Source organism: Neomonachus schauinslandi, chromosome X (genome assembly GCF_002201575.2).
Source record: "Neomonachus schauinslandi chromosome X, ASM220157v2, whole genome shotgun sequence".
In the NCBI taxonomy this organism is placed as follows: domain Eukaryota; kingdom Metazoa; phylum Chordata; class Mammalia; order Carnivora; family Phocidae; genus Neomonachus; species Neomonachus schauinslandi.
Genome location: NC_058419.1, coordinates 115,239,268 through 115,253,806, shown reverse-complemented (window position 1 = coordinate 115,253,806; position 14,539 = coordinate 115,239,268).

Sequence of the window (14,539 nt, the reverse complement as noted above, 5' to 3'; positions counted from 1 at the left end):
CCACTTCCTGCCTTCATACATAGGGACCAGGTGACATTAATCTAGCCATTTAGGGGGTGGCCAGTATTCCCGATGTGAATAAGATCATGTTAACATGAGAACACAGTTGTTTTTTGAGCAAAGGACCTTTCTTTTAGCTTTTATTCATGATCAAGTCTCTCTCATCTGGAGAAAAAAAAAAGAAAACCTCCTTTCAACCTATTTCTACCTTACCTCCTATCTCCAGAAACTGCCCCCTTTTCCCTCTTTCTTTAAAATAAACTTGTGTCTGAACTTTCTTTCAGCATTTATTCATTCCCCAATACTTACTCCTAACATTTATTCATTTCTGCTCCCATTCTTCTTGAGCTCTTGGCATCGTGAGACTCGGATGACCACTCCCTTCCAAAAGCAGCCTCTTCATGTTGCTGGTATGACGCCAAGTTTTTTTGGTTGTACTTCTAAGGCTCTGGATGATCCTTCCTACTCCCCTTGTTTTCTCTATTTGACCCTGAAGCCTCGTCCCTCCTCTTTGTTTCTCCCCATTCTTCTTCCTCTCTATTTTTTACCCATGTCATTCACTCTCTGGCTTGATTTATCCATGTACACCCCCCAGCCAGGGTTAAAGATCTATATGCCTGACTCTCACCCCATATCTTCACCTAGTTGCCACAGAAGCATCTCAATCTTTCTTTTTCTAATTTTATTTTATGATGTTATGTTAGTCACCATACAACACATCATTAGTTTTTGATGTGGTGATCCACGACTCATTGTTTTCGTATAACACCCAGTGCTCCATGCAGTGCATGCCCTCCTTATTACCCATTACCAGGCTAACCCATCCCCCCACCCCCCCTAAAACCCTGTTTGTTTCTCGAGTCCATAGTCTCTCATGGTTCATCTCTCCCTCCAATTTTCCCTCCTTCATTTTTCCCTTCCTTCTCCTAATGTCCTCCATGCTATTCCTTATGTTCCACAAATAAGTGAAACCATATGATAATTGACTTTCTCTGCTTGACTTATTTCACTTAGCATAATCTCCTCCAGTCCCATCCATGTTGATGTAAAAGTTGGGTATTCATCCTTTCTGATGGCTGAGTAATATTCCATTGTATATGTGGACCATATCTTCTTTATCCATTCATCTGTTGAAGGGCATCTCTGCTCTTTCCACAGTTTGGCTATTGCGGACATTGCTGCTATGAACATTGGGGTGCATATGGCCCTTCTTTTCACTACATCTGTATTTTTGGGGTAAATACCCAGGAGTGCAATTGCTGGGTCATAGGGTAGCTCTATTTTTAAATTTTTGAGAAACCTCCACACTGTTTTCCAGAGTGGCTGTACCAACTTGCATTCCCACCAACAGTGTAAGAGGGTTCCCCTTTCTCCACAACCTCTCCAACATTTGTTGTTTCTTGCCCTGTCCATTTTTGCCATTCGAACTGGTGTAAGGTGGTATCTCAGTGTGGTTTTGATTTGGATTTCCCTGATGGCTAATGATGATGAACAGTTTTTCATGTGTCTGTTAGCCATTTGTATGTCTTCTTCAGAGAAGTGTCTGTTCATGTCTTCTGCCCATTTTTTACTTATTTGTTTTTTTGGGTGTTGAGTTTGAGAAGTTCTTTATAGATCTTGGATACCAGCCCTTTATCTGTAGTGTCATTTGCAAATATCTTCTCCCATTCTGTGGGTTGTCTCTTGGTTTTATTGACTGTTTCCTTTGCTGTGCAGAAGCTTTTTATCTTGATGAAGTCCCGGAAGTTCATTTTTGCTTTTGTTTCACTAGCTTTTGGAGATGTATCTTGAAAGAAGTTGCTGTGGCCGATGTCAAAGAGGTTACTGCCTATGTTCTCCTCTAGGATTTTGATGGATTCCTGTCTCACATTGAGGTCTCTCATCCATTTTGAGTTTATCTTTGTGAATGGGGTTAGAGAATGGTCGAGTTTCATTCTTCTGCATGTGGCTGTCCAATTTTCCCAGCACCATTTATTGGAGAGACTGTCTTTTTTCCATTGCATATTTTTTCCTGCTTTGTCGAAGATTATTTGACCATAGAGTTGAGGGTCCATATCTGGGCTCTCTATTCTGTTCCATTGGTCTGTATGTCTGTTTTTGTGCCAGTACCATGCTGTCTTGGTGATCACTGCTTTGTAACATAGCTTGAAATCAGGCAACGTGATGTCCCCAGCTTTTTCTTTTTCAACATTTCCTTGGCGATTCGAGGTCTTTTCTGATTCCATACAAATTTTAGGATTGTTTGTTCCAGCACTTTGAAAAATGTCATTGGAATTTTGATCAGGATGCCATTGAAGGTATAGATTGCTCTGGGTAGCATAGACATTTTAACAATGTTTATTCTTCCGATCCATGAGCATGAAAATGGAGACTTGTGTCTCCCTCAATTTCTTTCAGGAGTGTTCTGTAGTTCCTAGAGTATAGATCCTTTACCTCTTTGGTTAGGTTTATTCCGAGGTATCTTATGGTTTTTGGTGCTATTGTAAATGGAATCGTTTCTCTAATTTCTCTTTCTACAGTTGCATTGTTAGTGCATAAGAAAGCAAGTGATTTCTGCGCATTGATTTTGTATCCTGCCACATTACTGAATTGCTGGATGAGTTCTAGTAATTTGGAGGTGGGGTCTTTTGGGTTTTCCACATAAAGTATCATGTCATCTGTGAAAAGAGAGAGTTTAACTTCTTCTTTGCCAATTTGAATACTTTTTATGTCTTTTTGTTGTCTGATTGCTGTTTCTAGGACTTCTAGTACTATGTTGAACAATAGTGGCAAGAGTGGGCATCCTTGACGTGTTCCTGATCTTAAGGGAAAGGCTCTCAGCGCTTCCCCATTGAGGATGATATTCGCTGTGGGTTTTTCATAGATGGATTTTATGAACTTGAGGGATGTTCCCTCTATCCCTATACTCTTAAGAGTTTTAATTTGTCAAATGCTTTTTCTGCATCAATTGAGAGGACCATATGGTTCTTCTCTCTCCTCTTATTAATCTGTTCTATCACATTGATTGATTTGCGAATGTTGAACCAGCCTTGCATCCTGGGGATAAATCCCACTTGGTCATGGTGGATGATCCTTTTAATGTAGAAGCATCTCAATCTTTTTTTTTTTTCAAAGATTTTATTTATTTGTCGAGAGAGAGAGCATGAGCAGGGGGAGCGGCAGGCAGAGGGAGAAGCAGGTTCCCTGCTGAGCAAAGAGCCCGATGTGGGACTCGATCCCAGGACCCAGGGATCATGACCTGAGCCGAAGGCAGATGCTTCACCAACTGAGCCACCCAGGCACCCCAGAAGCATCTCAATCTTAACATGTTGCCAACTGGGCGTGTGCTCTCTTATGCTGGTGAGTCCCAACTCTGGGAATGGCACCATCACCCACCCACGCAGTATGGAAAAGTCAGAGATCCAGGGATCCCTCGTGATACCTCCTTCTTCATGTTCATATCCTAAGTCCAGACAGTCATACATCTGACACTCTGTACTCTACTCCACCCCTATGGCCCCACCCCAGTGCTGGGCTCTAAAACAGTCCAGTCTTCCTTAAAAACAATTTGTCCCTTTCAATCACTTCACTAAAGATATCCTCTTAAAACCCAAATATGGTCATGTTTCAACATTTTAAAGGCTTCCACTTGCTTTTAGGCTAAAATTCAAAATTCTCACCCTGGTATTTCATGTTCTTACTGCTCTCCCATCCTCCATCCCCAACATAGAAAACTTTCTGCTCCTTATGTAGCTCTCAGTTTATTTTCCAAAGAACCCCCATTCCTGATTCCCAGATAGGTTAGATCCATTATTACATGATTTCTTAGCACCTATCACAAAAGGAATGAGGTAATCCTAAAGAACAACTGTACAAATTACGGTTTTTATGTATGACTATATTCTAGGATGCAAACTCTATGAGGTCAGGAGTTTGCCTGTGGTTTTTAACTGCTTCCTAACCTTTTTTCTGTATCATGACACAAGTAGAAAAATGGTATTTATAGGAGAAACTGTTATAACAATAGGAAGAGGTTACTTCTGGCCAGAGGCCACCAACCTGTGGTCTCTAGCTGCCCTAGGCTCTTATCCACCCTGAAGGCTGGGGACACAAGTGTATGGGCACATGTGGGCCCTGGGCTAGATGGGAAACTCTGTGTTACATGAATTCCATATCCCTAGGACTTGCATGATTTTTCTATTTTAACACACTGCTTTTTTTCTCCCCCTGGAGTTATTTAAGATAGAGCCTGGAGGAAATTTATTAAAAGTAAAAAAAATTACCCAATGATCATCCAGTAGGGCCTGGAGACTTCCACAGGTTAGGAGAGGAACACGGAGATTATATGTCCAAGCCCAGCTGTGAGAAGAACAGAGAGGGGCGCCCACAGAAAGGGCCGTGAATACAGGCATTGTTTGTAGTTCACCAAAGGATCTCCACCATAGAGAAGCCTGGACTATGGTACCTGGTTTCCATTTATTATACAAAGCTCTAAGGGGGAAATCTGAGTACCTTCTACTGTTATATGCTTGGTTATATATTTATTATTAAATTGCATGCCTATATTGTATTTTGCATACAGTGCCTAGGTTAAAAAAGAAAGCAAATTTGCAAACCTAGTATGACACAGATGAAATAAAATGGATCTTGAAAGTCTTGCTAATTAGGGCACTTCATATTTTCATTTACCAACATCTTAAACACAACAGGTACTTAATGTGAGTCTTACTCTGAATGGCAGTGTGCAAGAACCTTTGTTTCCAGTAATCTTCTTGAAATTTTGGATTTCTCTTAGCTGATTTTTTAAAATTAGATTTGACTGGTTTTTATTCCTAACATAACTAATGTAGATCTCATTTTCCCCTGGGGCTTGCATTATTAGCATTATCTGATTAATATTATTGTTTACTCGTATATTTTAAAGTCACTTGTCCATTTGGGGGGTTTAAGTTACCACTAGATAATGCAACCTGTAGACACACTGAATGGGCATTTGTCAAGTCCATTATTTCACAATACACTGACAGCAACAGAATGAAGGTAGAGGGGCCACTGTCCACTCCTCCCCCAAATAGGATGCCAATATTTTCTCCAGATATCTCAGGGACAGGATAGAAGGGGGTGCCAGTGTGAGCCCATATATGACATACTAGAAGATTGAATTGTTTCTTTATTTAAAAAGGGAAAAATAAGCATAAATAACAGTTATAATTCTTTCCCCTGCACTACATTAAAACATCTTGTCCAACCCTGAGAGGTATACTCTATTTTGCAGATCACTAGTCTAGACCAGGGGTCAGCAAACTGCAAAGGGCCAGAGAGTAAATATTTTCTGCTTTGTGAACCATACAGTGTTTGTTGCAGCTACTCAACTCTGCCATTACAGTGCGGAAGCAGCCATAGCCAATACATAAATGAATGAGCATGGCTGTGTTCCAATAAAACTTTATTTATAAAAACAGGTGGCTGCCAATTTGGCTCATGGCTATAGTTTGCCCATCCCTTGATGAGGGCAGCAGAAGCCCAGTTTCTCACAGGCGGTATTTGACACAAAGATCCTTGCCCACAATTATGGAAGAAATAGTACAAAGTGACAAATGCTTTTAGGCTCAAGGAATTATAACTATATCTAAGAGTTAGGAAAGCAGGTGCTGGTTTCCAGCTCACTGAGTCAAAGCCCTGGAGGGTAAAGCACCAGGTACCAAGATCAAAGAGGTATTCATGGTGTGTATTAGGTTGAACTACGTGAAAGTGCTGATTTTGACCATTATTGGCAGGCAGAACTGGCAGCTTTGTATTGTTGAACTTATATATACATATATATATGCAAAAATAAAAATAATAACAGGTTTTTATTGAGGGCTTACTACATTCTTCGCACTGGGCCAATATTTTGCATGTGTTATTTATATCTTATGTCAGACTTGTGAGGTCACTCTTATTATTTGCATTTTCCCATAAGGAAAATGAAATGTAAACTGTTTACGTACCTTGCCCAAGGTCTCATGGGTAGAAAATGCTGGAATAGAAGTGATAGAACTAGACTCAGCCTGACTGAATCCAAAGTTCCTGTTCTTAGCCATTTTTCTATGTTATGTAGAAAATAACCACTTTGGAAAAATGTTTGAGACTGAACAAAGAAGGGAAAGGGCACAGGTTTGGTTTTTTTTTTACTATTATGTAAGTGAGCCAAATATGGCCCCTGTACATTGGCCCCTGTATTGTTTACTTCTTCACAGCAGGCTGTGATCCACCAGCTCAAAAGCCCCCTTGATGCCAAACTCAAATTCTTACATATCCAGTTATTTTACATATGGCCTTCCCAAAAGCTTATTATGATAGATTATAGACTCTTGAACAGAATATACATCCAAATCATTTAAATGGTTACATCTGGAGAGGGAGGGACAGGGATGGCCTGGGGAAGGAAGCAGAGATTTCAACTTTTATCTCCACAGTTTCATTTAAATAAAAAACATGCAAAAATTTAATATACTTTATTATTATGTTCAGTCAGCCACTGTAGAGTACATCATTAGTCTTCGATGTAGTGTTCAGTGATTCATTAGTTGCATCTAACACCCAGTGCTCATCCCAACACATGCCCTCCTTAATACCCATCACCTGGCTACCCCATCCCCCCACTCCCCTCCTTATTTTGAGAAATGAGTATATGATGTTTCAATATTATTTTAGGTATCTCTACTGTATTTCAAAAATATTTTTGAAAAAATAACAGAAGACAATAATTTGCCTGAAGACCTATCTTATCAAGCAGAGAAACTGAGATTCAAGCCAAGTAATTTGACTCTTAACTTCTCTACTTGTGCCTCATGGAACATTTCTCCCTCTTGTGTTTTTTAAGATGTGGACCCTTCTGGGCAGGTTTGATAGGCAGGCTTTCTCTGCTTGTTAGTAAAAGAGACCTTGATATGTGCTGTTAGGTTAGGTGTAAGTGAGTTAATTTACCGTGAAATATCTAATTTTAGTTTTCTTTTGTTTTTTAAAAAGCACCCCTACTTAAATTAATAATCTCAATATTACATTTCCATGTTCATTTGGTAATTGGTGAATACTACTGGGAGAATTTGGGTCATTGCATTTTTCTCATGATTACAAAAACCATATCTAAACCTAGAATAGTAATGCAAGTTCAGCAAAGGTATTTTCTCACAGTTTAGTCATTTATCAATAGATTGTCCATGTCCTACTAGAGTTTGGCCCAATACAATCATAGTATATATTCTTCAGCTCCAAGTGAAAATATAGGTTATGCTGTTAACATCAAGTGCCATAAGGTTGAGGAATGGATCGCATCAAATTCTCAGCTTTTCTAAGAGTCTCTATACATTTTCTGTCACGCTGAATTTATATAAGGATATAATATTTAAATCCATTATAAAATTTGTTCTCTGAAAAGAAAGAGAAATAAAAAAATCTAGTGTCCTAGAGCTACAGGAAGTTAGAAAAAGTTACTAAAGCACTTTAGGTGTTAGGCTTATAGGTCTTCACATTGAGGATGGTGAACCTTTGATTTTCAAAGCCTATTTATGATGAAAGGATCCTGTACTGCTCTAAGACTGGTGGTGTCTATCAAAGCACTGCGCATTTACATTTTGTAAAATACCTAAGAGGGCACCTTAAGATGTGACTGCTAAAGGAGGTTCTGGAGTCCCTAAGTTTCCTCTAGCACAGTTTCAAATAATGCCACTGAGACATAAATAATTGGAGCCCTTGGTGCCTTTCTGTCCCAAGTATGTTCTACAGCAAACAGAAATTCTTCAGAAAGGAGCAGAAGAAATATTCTTCTTTATTAGAATTCTTTATCTTCAGGGATAGTTGCCAAAAATGACCATCTACAGCTAATACAAAATTTTTTTATTTTAGGCTTGCAAGCTTTCAGTCTGATGAGTGGCTAAATGAACAGAAATTTATAATTTCTTGAAATTTGAGTGATGCTTTCATTTATGTGAATATCCTTTTGCAATTTGTTAGTAACCACAGGAGGTAGGGTTCCATATTAAACCAAGCCCTCTAGAGGACTGATACTATTCTCAGATAAGTGCTTCCTCTTTTGATAGAGCTCAGAGGAGGAAAAATACAAGGAAATGTTTGCAAAGATAAAAGATAGTTGAAGGTATATTAAAATGGAACTTTATAAGTCAGATATAAAAGGCAATTTCAGGATTCTTCTCTTCTAGATTTTGAATGTGAGTACACATATGTAATATTTTAGATGAAATAAAGTGTTCTGATTAGTCAAAGTTCTGGTTCCCAGAAATTTAACAAGATACAGATTCTTACTTTTAAGGAATCAGGATTCAGGAAGGTAATATTAATGCTCTTCTTAAATAGAGTATAATAACTAGAGTCATTCAGTTCTTGCTATGTGCTAATCACTTTAGAATACTCTCTCTTTTAATACTATACATACTGTTAAACATGGTTCCATTGAAAAGTATACTTTAATTTGTCTTTAGGAAAGAGAAGATGGACTGATTGATAGAGATTTTCAAGGATTAAAATGATGGCTAAGTAAACCTATTATAAATAATGAAAAAGTGAAGGAAAATATTGACAAGAGAACTACATAAAAATTAAAATAGCAGGCGTCACCTGGCTGGCTCAGTTGGTGGAGCATGTGACTCTTGATCTTGGGGTTGGTTGTAGGTTTGAGCACCATTTTGGGTGTGGAGATTACTTAAAAATAAAATCCTTAAAAAAATTTAAAATAGCAAGTATGTTAAAAATTCAGTAAACTTTAGGAGCGCCTGTGTGGTGCAGTCGGTTTGAGGGTCTGACTCTTGGTTTCTGCTCAGGTCCTGATCTCAGGGTCCTGGGATCGCCTCGCCTCAGGCTCCACGCTTAGCAGAGAGTCTGCTTGGAATCTCTCTCCCTCTTCCTCTGCCCCTCTCCCTGCTCTCTCTTTCTCTCTCTAAAATAAATAAATAAATCTTTTAAGAAAAGAGAGAGATGAGTCTACTTCTCTCTCCTCTTGAAGTTGGGCAGGTCTTTGGGACCATCTTGACAAATGGAATGTGATAAAAGTGATGCTGTATGATTTCTTAAAACTAGCTCATGAATGGCAGATTAGCTTCTCTCTCTCTCTTTCTCCGCCACTGCCCCCTCTCTAAAAGAAATAAATACATCTTTTAAAAAAGTAAATATATTTTAGGGGCACCTGGCTGGCTCAGTTGATAAAGCATGTGACTCTTGATCTCAGGGTCGTGAGTTCAAGACCCACACTGGGCATAGAGCTTACTTGAGAAAGATTAAATAAGTTTTAGTTTCATTATCTTTTTCAATTTCACAGGTATCCCACTCTGAGTCACCAAGGAAACTGATACCATAAGTACATACAGATGAAATGTACACAGTAGTGCCTTCAGCCTCTGGTGAGAGTGAACTAGATGATAAGGATCAACAGTCCTACTGATACATGAAAACCTTTTACAAATGAGTAAGAAAAAGACAGACAATGCAAGGGAAAAACAGGAAAACCACTCAAACAGGCACATCCCAATAAAGGAAAATCAAATGGTCAAAATCATATGGAAAGGTGCTCAACCTCATTGGCTACTAGGTAAATGCAAGTTGAAACCACCACAACATGCCACTACATATGCGTCAGAGTGACAAAAATTAAACATCTGATTATCCACATGTGTCGGGATGGCAAAAATGTTAACAATATATGGCTTTGCCAAATATTAACAAGGATACGGAGCAATGAGAACTCTTACGCCCAGCTGATGGGAGTTTACATTGTAAAATCATTTTCGAATACTGTCTGACAGTAAAGCAGAATGTGTGCACAGCCTATGACCTAGCAATTCTATTGGTGGCTGTCCGTACCCCACAGGCACATCCCCATGCATGTAATGCATGCTTCATGCACCAAGAAACATGCTCTAGAATGTTTCCAACAGCACTGTTAGCAGAAAGCCCCAAACAAGAACAACTCAATAAAAGAACTGATAAACAAATGGAGTAGATCCATACCATGCTATATAGCAAGAAAATAAATGAACTACCCCTCCATACAACAGCATGGATAAATCTTAAACACAAGAAGACTGAGCTAAAGAAGCCAGACTACCTACTGTATGATCCCAAGGATACTTATTTCAAAAAGAGGCCAAAATTAAACCATTATTATATAGCACAATAACAATAATATAGTTATACGTATAATAATTGTAGCATACAACTCCAAAGGAGGTAAAACATCAATGCAATGAAATCAGGCTAGCAGTCACCAGTAGAGGTAGGTTAGGACTATGATCAGGAAGAGACAGGTGGAGGCCTTCTAGGAGGCAGATGTCATTCTATGCTTTGACCTGCAGGGAAGACACACTGGTGTTTTTCAATACAGACAGTCCCTGACAATGGAGCAATGTATGATTTCTTGACTTTACGATGGTGCAAAAGCTAGAAGCATGAGGTGGAAACCATACTTTGAATTTTGAATTTGGGGTTTTTTTCCCAGGCGAGCGACATGTAGTACAATGTCCTCTTGTGATGCTGGACAGCAGGAACAGGCCACAGCTCCCAACCAGCCACATGATCACGAGGGTTCGCAGCCAATACACTGACAAAACATTCTGTACCTAAACAGCTGTTCTGTTTTTCACTTTCAGTACAGTATTCAATAAATTATATGAGATACTCAATACTTTATTGTAAAATAGGCTTTGTGTTAGATGATTTGCCCAACTGCAGGTTAATGTGTGTGTTCTGAGCACATTTAAGGTAGGCTAGGCTAAGCTATGATGTTCAATAGGGTAGGTATATTAAACGCATTTTTGACTTAACAGTATTTTCAACTTATGATGGGCTTGTTGGGATATAAGCCCATCATAAGTTGAGGAAGATCTGTAATTTGTCAAGCCAAATATTTGTGTCTTATGCACATTTTGTATGTTGTATCACAAGATAAAATATTAAAGAAAATTATTTCCCTGGTATTTTAGAAAGGTGAGTTTAGCTCTGCCATAAATATTTAATGAAGTCTTACAGTGTACCTGGGCCTGTGTGAGAGGTAGCTCATAATTTAAGCCAGGTGAGCCAAAAAAGAATAAAGACAGGCTAAGGAAGTTTCACTTCTTTTATTTAGCTAGAATTATCAACAGGAATATGGTTGAAAAACACTCGACTTAAAGATGAAAGGAATAAAAAAGTAGATGACTGAATAGAGCCAAAAGACCGTAAAAGGTGCCAGAAACCTCTTATATCTGGGAGGAGCTTTATTTGTTAATGAATTTCCCTGTCAGGTTTGAATTCTATCCTCTGGCTTGTTTGAAAATTGCTTGACTTCTCTCTCCTATTCTTTGTGCTCTTTCCACATTGCCTGTAAGAATGTTTTCATTAATTTCCTTAAACTACTGATCAAGCACTTCTAACATTTATTATTTGGAGGAAAATAAAAGAAATCAAATTCAATCCATTTGAAAGCCCCTAAGTGTTAGAGCCTATGGGGTAGCTGCAAAAATCAAGCTTGAGAACTCTTGACCTTCCTCTCACTGATATATTTTAAAAGCAATTTCATGAATTTATATTTCTGGTCTGGAGAAAAGAAAAAAAAAAAAACACTTGGCCACAACTAAATTTCCTGCAAACAGCTTAACATGCCATTTTGACAGCTTCTTCTACTACTGTAATTTATAACCTTGAGTATGACAAGAGATTTTTCAACAAAGGTTGTGACTCTTTAAAAAAAAATTTTTTTTTAGATTTTATTTATTTATTTGAGAGAGAGAGAGAGAGAACACAAGCAGGGAGGAGGGGCGGAGGGAGAGGGAGAAGCAGACCCCCCGCCGAGCAGGGAGCCTGATGTGGGGCTCGATCCCAGGACCCTGGGATCATGATCTGAGCCAAAGGCAGGCGCTTAATTGACAGAGCCACCCAGGCACCCCAAGGTTGTGACTCTTGAGTTAAGAAGTTGAAACTTTAAATCCTGAACAAGGGAATGAGTCTTTAGTTAGAATGTACTTGTGCATCAACCAGAATAGTGGCTAGAAGAACAGTGTTGTAATGAGTCACGATTTACTAAAATTTTATCATGAGTAGCAAAAAAGACCAAATTTGAATGCAAATCCCTGAATTAATGCAAGCAAACATATGTTCTACCACCGTAGCTAGGTAAGAGTGGGCAGTTAAGAAACTTGGAATAGATTTAATTGTCATGAAGATTACGAACAGGGTATGACTACTGAGATGAAAGTGCTCCTATCTCTGTTAAAATACCTTGCTATATGTTGCTTAAATATATTTAAAAAACATTCTCTGGAAAGCTTAGATAGTAACTTCAAATCTTTTCAGAAAAGCACATCTACTATCCACACTAATTGTGTGAATCAGCTATGGTTGCTAAGAGACCACAGCTTTTAAATTAGTTCTACCTTCAAAGGGCAAGGTTGGAGGAAAAACTCATTTTCTCCTAATTGGGAAAAAGAGGTATGCAGCTTAATGTTTAACAGGATAGAATGTCACTATTTGTCTCAGGATTTGTTTGTATATTGCTGCAAGTCATTGAGAACCATGTGTTCACTAACTCCTGGCCAACAATTTGGCACCAAGGGAATGTTAAATTAAGAAAAACTAATGCCTGTGCTTTGATTAAATGTATGCAGATGGTTAAGCTTTTTTTTCTAGGAAGATGTGGAAACTTCCCACATGTTAATCTCATAGCTGACTTAACCTTCTCAATCTAGTGGCCCTTACTTCCACATCCACTTAAGCCTTCTACACTGCTAGTTACCTTTTTTTCCCCTCAAGTTTTTATTTAAATTCAAGTTAGTTAACATAGAGTGTAGTATTGGTTTCTGGAGAATTTAGCAATTCATCACTTAACATTCAACACCCAGGGCTCATCCCAACAACTGCCCTCCTTAATGCCCATCCCCCATTTAGCCCATCCCCCTGCCCACCTCCCCTCCAGCAACCCTCAGTTTGTTCTCTATAGTTAAGAGTCTCTCATGGTTTGCCTCCCTCTCTGTTTTCATCTTATTTTATTTTTCCTTCCCTTCTCTTATGTTTATCTGTTTTGTTTCTTAAAACATAACAGTGCCTGAAACTTTTCCACCTCTAAAATCTTGGACTCTCGGGGCACCTGGATGGCTCAGTCAGTTAAGCATCTGCCTTCAGCTCAGGTCGTGATCTCAGGGTCCTGGGATCGAGGGCCACTTCAGGCTCCCTGCTCAGCAGGGAGTATGCCTCTCTCTCTCACCTTCCCTCTGTGCTCTCTCTCTCCCAAATAAATAAATAAAATCTTAAAAAATAAAATAAAATCTTGAACTCTGAAGTACCATCTCAGGTCACAACCTCCTATGGTATGGTTATCTCATTCCCTTACTCCTATAACAGGGCTTGAGAGAGAGTGAGGTAATCATCAAATTTTGACTCTAGGTTTCTGCCTTTAGCATTTGGGAAGATTGTGGAGGCCATCTACTGAGATAAGAATCACTGAAGAAGAATCAGATTTTGGAAGAGAAAATGGTAAGTTCAAGTTCAGATATAATTAGCTTAATATGCCTGAGAGACAATAAATCTATCTAGAATTCAAGAGAGAGGACCAGTTTGAAGCCATTGACACAAAGATGATAATGTGGCTGTGCAACTGGTGAGATCATCTACGAAGACAGTAAAGATTAAGAGACGAGGACTCAGGGTCAGTGTCTCAAGAACTCCAACATATAAGAGTTGATTAAAAGGAGCGGGACTTTGAGTAGCCAGAAAGGCATGGTATACATAAACCAAAGAAAGAGTGCTTCAAGAAAGACAGAGGACAATTATGTCAAGGTAGGTGGTGAGATGTGAAGTCAGAATTCTGAAGATTGCCCATTGGATTTAGCAACATGGAGGTCACCAATGATCTTGGCAAAAGCAGTTTTTTATCATGTGGAACTTGTGGAATGAGAATGTGAGGCATGGGAGGAAACTGAAGGAATGAGAATGGCAAATATTGAGTAGTCTTTTGAGAAGTTTGGGTGGGAATAGGGAAAAGAAAAATGGAACAAGCCTGATGCAAAAATCAGATGGAGTGAGGGATTTTTTTTTTTTTGTCTTTCTTTTTTTTTTATTCTTATGTTAATCCCCATACATTACATCATTAGTTTTAGATGAAGTGTTCCATGATTCATTGTTTGTGCATAACACCCAGTGCTCCATGCAGAATGTGCCCTCCTCAATACCCACCACCAGGCTGACCCATCCTCCCACCCCCCTCCCCTCTAGAACCCTGTTTGTTTTTCAGAGTCCATCGTCTCTCATGGTTCATCTACCCCTCCGATTTCCCCCGCTTCATTCTTCCCCTCCCGCTACCTTCTTCTTCTTCTTTTTTTTTTTTTCTTAACATATATTGCATTATTTGTTTCAGAGGTACAGATCTGAGATTCAACAGTCTTGCACAATTCACAGCGCTTACCAGAGCACATACCCTCCCCAGTGTCTATCACCCAGTCACCCCATCCTTCCCACCCCACCCCCCGGAGTGAGGGATTTTTAATTGAGAGATGCTTGAGTGAGTTTGAATGCTAACGGAGAGGGACCTAGGGTCCAG